Source organism: Bos mutus, chromosome 4 (genome assembly GCF_027580195.1).
Source record: "Bos mutus isolate GX-2022 chromosome 4, NWIPB_WYAK_1.1, whole genome shotgun sequence".
In the NCBI taxonomy this organism is placed as follows: Eukaryota; Metazoa; Chordata; class Mammalia; order Artiodactyla; family Bovidae; genus Bos; species Bos mutus.
In genome coordinates this window covers 71,723,378-71,731,942 of record NC_091620.1, presented here as the reverse complement: position 1 = coordinate 71,731,942, position 8,565 = coordinate 71,723,378, and positions in this window count along the sequence as shown.

The window sequence follows — 8,565 nt, the reverse complement described above, 5'->3', positions numbered from 1 at the left end:
TAATAAAAAGACCTCCCCTCACTTTTCTCAGATAGGGTACTTTCGGTTGCAGGAGTGACACAATTGCTTTAAAGGCAGCTTAAGAAATAGGGGTTTAATTTCATCTGCAACAGGAAGTCTTGGGGTAGGTTTTTTTAGAGTGGGTTCAGTAACTCAAAAATATAGAGATTCCTAGCTCTTTCTCCCCCTCCCCGTTATCCTCAATGTGTTTAAAGAAGTGTTTGTGTCACACAAGTCATGTGATGATTGCCATAGCTCTAACAATCATGACCTCACACAAAAACATGCAGAAGGAAGAAGAGAAAGTGGGGTTTTGCTTCATGTGCACCTCTCTCTTATTAGATGAGAAAACCTTTCCCAGAAACCTCCAAAAGACTTTCTGTGGGCCCTACTGGCCAGAGTTGTATATATATCTCCAGGCTCTAGCTGCAAGGGAGAATACAAAGGTAAGAATGTTGGCATATCCAGTTTCTGGAATAGGAAGAAAGCTCCACCATCAAGGAAGAAGGGGGTTAGAAATGAAACTATCATATGATCCAGCAATCCCACTCCTGCGTGTATCTGGAGAAAGTTCAGTTCAGTTCAGTCACTCAGTCATGTCCGACTTTGCGACCCCATGGACCGCAGCATGCCAGGCCTCCCTGTCCATTGCCAACTGCCGGAGTTTACTCAAACTCATGTCCATTGAGTCGGTGATGCCATCCAGCCATCTCATCCTCTGTCGTCCCCTTCTCCTGCCTTCAATCTTTCCCAGCATCAGGGTCTTTTCCAATGAGTCAGTTTTTTGCATCAGGTAGCCAAAGTATTGGAGTTTCAGCTTCAACATCAGTCCTTCCAATGAACACTCAGGGCTGATCTCCTTTAGGATGGACTGGTTGGATCTCCTTGCAGTCCAAGGGACTCTCAAGAGTCTTCTCCAACATCAGAGTTCAAAAGCATCAATTCTTTGGTGCTCAGCTTTCTTTATAATCCAACTCTCACATCCATACATGACTACTGGAAAAATCATAGCCTTGACTAGATGGACCTTTGTTGGCAAAGTAATGTGTCTGCTTTTTAATATGCTGTGTAGGTTGGTCATAACTTTTCTTTCAAGGAGTAAGCGTCTTTTAATTTCATGACTGCAGTCACCATCTGCAGTGATTTTGGAGCCCAGAAAAATAAAGTCTGCCACTGTTTCCACTGTTTCCCCACCTATTTGCCATGAAGTGATGGGACCAGATGTCATGGATCTTAGTTTTCTGAATGTTGAGCTTTAAGCCAACTTTTTCACTCTCCTCTTTCACTTTCATCAAGAGGCTCTTTAGTTCTTCTTCACCTTCTGCCATAGGGTGGTGTCATCTGCATATCTGAGGTTATTGATGTTTCTCCCAGCAATCTTGATTCCAGCTTGTGCTTCTTCCAGCCCAGCGTTTCTCATGATGTACTCTGCATATAAGTTAAATAAGCAGAGTGACAATATACAGCCTTGACGTACTCCTTTTCCTATTTGGAACCAGTCTGATGTTCCATGGTATATTACTCAGCCATAATAAGAAAGAAATAATGCCATTTGTAGAAAATGGATGGACCTGGAGATTATCATATTAAGTGAAATGAGTCAGAGAAAGACAAATATCATATGATATCACTCATATATGAAATCTAATTCTAAAAATGGTACAAATGAACTTATTTACAAAACAGAAACAGATTTACAGGTATCAAAAATAAACTTATGGTTACCAAAGGGGAAATGTAGTGGGGAGGAATAAATCAGGAGCTTGGGGTTAACATACACACACTACTATATATAAGACAGATAAGCAACAAGGACCTACTCCATAGCACAGGAAACCCTACTCAATATCTATGATAACCTATATGAGAAAAGAATCTGAAAACAGAATGGACAAATGTATTTATATGTATAACTGAATCACTCTGCTGTACACCTGAACCTAACACAACATCATGTATCAACTACATGCCAATAATTTTTTTTTAAATGATCATTGCATGGGTGAAGATAATAATCTTCGTATCAGGTACCTCAGGGATCTCCTGTATCAGAGAGACTTCATTCTCTGTCTACATGAAGGAATTTGTATCTAGACTTGGCCTCTTCTGTCTCTTTTCTTACTAGGGGGTAATAATGTCACCATTCCAGGGAGTTCTATCATTCCCGAAGTTCTCTTCATAATTTCTTCCAATAGCTTGAGGCGATCTTAAGTAAAAAGAATTCCTAGGTGCCGTCCTGGTACTCAGAATCAACCTGAACAGGATATGCAGGTTAAAGTCCTGTTTCTGCCACCCTTCCTCCCATCCTTCCCCCACCTTCCCCAACTTTGCTGCTACTGCTAAGTTACGTCAGTCGTGTCCGACTCTGTGTGACCCCATAGACGGCAGCCCACCAGGCCCCGCCATCCCTGGGATTCTCCAGGCAAGAATACGAGTGGGTTGCCATTTCCTTCTCCAATGCATGAAAGTGAAAAAATGAAAGTGAAGTTGCTCAGTCGTGTCCGACTCTTAGCAACCCCATGGACTGCAGCCTACCAGGCTCCTCCATCCATGGGATTTTCCAGGCAAGAGTACTGGAGGGGGGTGCCATTGCCTTTCTCCCCCAGCTTTGCTACTTTAAAGCAAAAAAAGGCCGTGTTTACTTCCTTTGCAGTCTCATAAAAATTGTGGTGTAGCAAAAGTGCCACAGTGGTAAAGAATCCGTCTGCTAATGTAGGAGGCTTAAGAGATGCAGGTTTGATCCCTGGTTCAAGAAGATCCCTGGAGTAGGAAACGGCAACCCACTCTAGTATTCTTGCCTGGAGAATTCCATGGACAGAGGAGCCTGGAAGAGGCTACAGTCCACGGGGTTGGAAAGAGTGGGACAAAACTGAGCACAGCACAGCAAAAATGTTTATACTCTTTTCCATAGTGATCATTAATATCTATGAGGAGTAATCACTATACAATGATTTCTCTCATCTACATTTATTCATCTACTCTCCAATTATAATCTTACCTTACATGCTTACTGTATCATTATTCAGAATCTAACACAATATTGACTCTTATATTGACAATAATAATTTTCAGGTACCATCTAGATGCTTTTTAGTGCATTAAAGCCCAGACTTTAAAAAATTAAGAGCTTCTGTTCAATAAATCGTTAGCACTATCATTCCAAAACATTTATTAAGCACTGCATTTCTTGTAGTACTATTCTAGCTGCTATATAAAAAGATGCAATACCTTTTGCTTAGAGGTTTAATATTAAATATAGGAATTATAATTGAGTTAAATATTCATAATTTTCACTGACAAAGAGGGAGGCCAAGCTCAGCCTGGGCTCAAAGTTTGTCTGCATCTTAGAAAGGCTTTTATTCAATTTCATTAACATTTCTCGAGTGTACATTTAACATTTCATAACTGTACTCAAGATCTTATTGGGCTTACAGAGAATTATATGATAGAATATCTGCCTACTAGGGGAAAACAATGTTAGGGGGAAACCCAAGAACTATTTTTCCCTCCTTCTGAAGTACATTTCATGTCCCTTCAGAAACTGTACTTTGGCCTTGCTCTTCTAACATCTCACCTTGAATCACTGTTTACCTGCTGTTCTTAGAACCCAGGATACACAGGCTACAGTCCCCTGTGGGCTGACGGTACCCCATCTACAGAGGCCACCATGGAAGGCAGAGAAACACTGGGCAGACATTACCTAAAACCGTGTCCTATGTTCAAGTATATTATTTCACATAAAATCTGTATTAGGATGCAGTCAGCTTAGTTGACTGTAACAAGAAGCAAACAAACAAAAATACAATGGCCTAAATAATATTTAAGTTTACTTCTTTCTTTGAGAATAAGCAGTGCTGAAATTAGGTAATGGTTCAGAAATTCACGCTCTATCTATTTGCTTTGTCATCCTTGACATGAGGCTTTGATCCTATGGTCTCAATTGGCTTTTTTAACTCTGCTCATCAACTTGGCATTGAATGGTTGCTGTATGCAGAATAGCTGTAAGAGGTAAGAGAATAAGTGGGGAACCCAGCTAAACAACCACTGTGGTCCATGTGAGAGGTGGGAGTATTAATAGCTTGGACTAAGATGACAGGACTAGAAAGAGAAAGAAATGGGCAGATCAGAGATATCTGGAAATAGAGTTAGCAGGCCTTGTCAAGACATAAGATGTACGTGCAAAAGAGGATGAGATTCTTAAGGGTTGTATGGAGAAGAGAAGGATCAGTGATGATTCTTAGACGCTTTCACTGTTGGGTGGTTCCATTAATGAGTTGTGGACAACTTCAGAAAAAGAGTTTTGGGGTATCAAATTAATGAGTTCAATTTGGGCAGTTTAAGCTTGAGATTAGACAATTATGGGGCTTCCCTGGTAGCTCAGATGGTAAAGAATCTGTCTGCAATGCAGGAGACCTGGGTTTGATCCCTGGGTCAGGAAGATAACCTGGAGAAGGGAATGGCAACCCACTCCAGTATCCTTGCCTGGAAAATCCCATGGACAGAGGAGTCTGGTGGGCTATAGTCCATAGGGTTGCAAAGAGTTGGACACAACTGAGTGACTAGCACACACAGACAATTAAGAGATAACCTTCTTGATACTGAGTTTTGACTAGTATCTGGATTTCTCCTTTCTGTGCCCTGATGCCTGCAAGGATACCTGGTCCCCAAATGCTTCCATAATTAGAAAAAAATTATGTTGCTATCCACTCTTCAGTTTTATTTCTGAGATTTCCTGGCCATTTGTTTCAGACCAGTCTTTGTAGCTTTCAGTTTCCCTAGCTTCATCCTGTCTGGTTTCCTGTCCTCAGAGTGAGTTCTGATCCTCTGTTTCTACAGTCACAGGATAACTTGGGATGAAGTCTACACAAATCAAACCGTTGGGAATAGACAAATCATTTTTTCAAATGGAACAGTTTCTTTCCATTCTTACAAAGTTGTTTTCTATAATTTTTTCCTTTTGGTGTTGTCCATTTATTAGGATACGCAAAAAAATAAAATGCATTTTGAGAAAATGGCCAAACACTAAATAAATATTCAGTTCAGTTCAGTTGCTCAGTTGTGTCTGACTCTTTGCAACCCCGTGGACTGCAGCATGCCAGGCCTCCCTGTCCATTACCAACTCCCAGAGTTGACTCAAACTCATGTCCATTGAGTTGGTGATGCCATCCAACCATCTCATCCTCTGTCATCCCCTTCTCCTTCTGCCTTCAATCTTTCCCAGCATCAGGGTCTTTTCAAATGAGTCAGCTCTTCACATCAGGTGGCCAAAGTATTGGAGTTTCAGCTTCAACATCAATCCTTCCAATGAACACTCAGGACTGATCTCCTTTAGGATGGACTGTTTGGATCTCCTTGCAGTCCAAGGGACTCTAAAGAATCTTCCCCAACACCACAGTTCAAAAGCATCAATTCTTTGGCTCTCAGCTTTCTTTATAATCCAACTCTCACATCCATACATGACTACTGGAAAAGCCATATCCTTGACTAGATGGACTTTTGTTGGCAAAGTAATGTGTCTGCTTTTTAATATGCTGTCTAGGTTAGTCATCAGAGAAGGCAATGGCACCCCACTCCAGTACTCTTGCCTGGAAAATCCCATGGACGGGGGAGCCTGGTGGACTGCCATCTATGGGGTCACACAGAGTCAGACACGACTGACACGACTTAGCAGCAGCAGCAGCATGTTGGTCATAACTTTCCTTCCAAGGAGTAAGTGAAGTCACTCAGTCGACTTACTTCCAAAGAGTAAGCGTCTTTTAATTTCATGGCTGCAATCACCATCTGCAGTGATTTTGGAGCCCAGAAAAATAAAGTCAGCCACTGTCTCCACTGTTTTCCCATCTATTTGCCATGAAGTGATCGGACCAGATGCCATGATCTTAGTTTTCTGAATGTTGAGCTTTAAGCCAACTTTTTCACTCTCCTCTTTCACTTTCATCAAGAGGCTCTTTAATTCTTCTTCACTTTCTGCCATAAGGGTGGTGTCATCTACATATCTGAGGTTATTGATATTTCTCCCAGCAATCTTGATTCCGGCTTGTGCTTCCTCCAGCCCAGTGTTTCTCATGATGTACTCTGCATATAAGTTAAATAAGCAGGGTGACAATATACAGCCTTGACGTACATACCCTTTTCCTATTTGGAACCAGTCTGTTGTTCCTTGTCTAGTTCTAACTGTTGCTTCCTGACCTGTATATAGGTTTCTCAAGAGGCAGGTCAGGTGGTCTGGTATTCTCTTCTCTTTCAGAATTTTCCAGTTTATTGTGATCCACACAGTCAGATATTTATTATTGATTTTTAAATTTTGAGAGTATATATCTATTGCAAATTATAAGAGAAGCAAAAGAGAAGCTACTGTTTTCTTCATGTGAAAAATAGCTTACAGGTATCTCCATGGTGTTAACACTAGAGCTGGTCCAGAAATAGTACCATCAGGTTGCTCAAAGATGATCAGCCTACAGAGGACTATGAAACACTAACTAAACTGACAACAATAGATTGGTTTCCTCAAGGGAAAATTTAATAAAGTGCCATATGAAATAAACCTGACTTGACAATGGGATCCTGTTATCTGTACAGTAGGTTCCCTCTGAAAACCAGTTTACATATTTATAATATTGATACAGAATAGGACAGAGTGTTAGAAGCTCTCAAAATATGTCTCCATTAAGTCATCTAAGTCTGGGACAATAGCTTTCTTTATTCTGTGGATAGTTTTTATCAAGATTAGAGCATTTGGTTTTCTAGAATCAACGCAGTCTCCTTTAGGAGAGAATCAGAAAACAGTGACAAATTCCACAGGCAGCATTTCAATGTGCCAGGCAAGCTACAGAGCCATTGGGGAGAAGGAACAGTTTCATTTTAGTTAGTGGCATTTGAACCATGTCTTCCTGACACAGAGATTGGTCATTTTCCAATTCTACCAACAGCACATTTGTAAGCTGTCTCTTCAGCTATTTTGCTATAATGACATTCTATTTTCACTTTCAGAAGATGACTTTTTCCATATTCTACTTCCACATTCTGGTTATTGAAGTGTAGTCCTTCATGTGCCAACAACATTTAAGTTTTGAGAATGATTTTAAAGCTGTGTGCCAGAATCATTACATTTACTACTAAGAATTCACAAGGTTCTTCTCAATGAAATCATTCAAACTAATTAATGATGTGTGTGAATCTACTGAAATATGATGACTTACATAATCTGGGAGGGCATACATGTCCCATGGTCCTTGAATTCCAATTAGTATATGGATATGTGTTAAAAATAAAATAGGAAATAAATTTATACAGATCATACTTATTTATCTAATTGAAGTTCATATTATTTTTGGTCTTGCAACAAAGGGTATGTTGCTAGAAATATAAAAGTGGAGAGCTGGAAAATTATGTCATAAATTTGATCATGTAACTTTTGTACATGGCAACCTTTTAAAAATCAAACAAGTATTGAACACATAAGTTATCTTAAACATTTATAGAATTCAGAAGTATCTAGGGTAAAAAGTGTAAGTTGATTTTTATGTTCTGGTTTGCTATAAACTTGTTTTTTTTTTTTTTAACATGAATGAGCATTGACTTTTCAAAAATACTATTTTTCCTTTAATCTTTTAGTGCTATAAATTACACAGAGTGATTTCTTAATGTTGAACTGGCCATGTTTACCTAGAATAAACCCTACCTTGCTCATGCTGCATTATTCTTTAATACATTGCCATATTCAATTTGCTACTCTTATACATGTATGTTCTTTCACTATACGTGACTTTCACCAGTATATTCAGGAATGATATTAGCCTAGAGTTTTCTTTTTTAATACTATATCCTTGTCTGCTTCTTATATTAGAGTTATACTTGTCTCCAAGGAGTTCAGAAGCTTTTCATCTTTTCTGATGTTCTAGAAAATTTATAAAACATAATAGTTTCCTGTTAGAATTCTGTGAAAGGACTTGGCCTGGTGCATTTTCATTTTTTTTAAAATAACTTTTGTATTATGGGGAAATTCAAACATAAAAAAGTAGAGAGGATAACATAATGAAACTTGATGCTCCCATCACCCAGCTTTAACAATTGTCAACTGAAGGTCAATCTTGTTAAATCTAGTATTGCATACTTCAGGGATACTGTAGGTTCCATTCCAGACCACAGCAATAAGGTAAGTCACATGAATATTTTGGTTTTCCAATACATATAAAAGTTACATTCACACTATGCACTAGTTCGTCAAGTGTGCAGTAGCATTCTACCTAAAAAAAAGTATGTACCTTAATTTAAAAATACTTAATTGCTAAAAATGCTAATCATTTAACAACAGAGGGTTGTCACAAATCTTCAATTTATAAAAGGTTTTGTTAATTTCAATAAAGCAGAGGGCAAAAAATGAAGTATGTTTGAATTTTAAATATTATTTCAAAGTAAATTCTAGATGCTACATGATTTCATGTATAAATATTCCAATATGAATTGCTAAGAGATTAAAAATTCTTTATGAAAACATAGCACAGTACCTTAATCAAACAAAATATAATAATTCTTTGAATATATTCCCTGAATATTCCAAGGAAC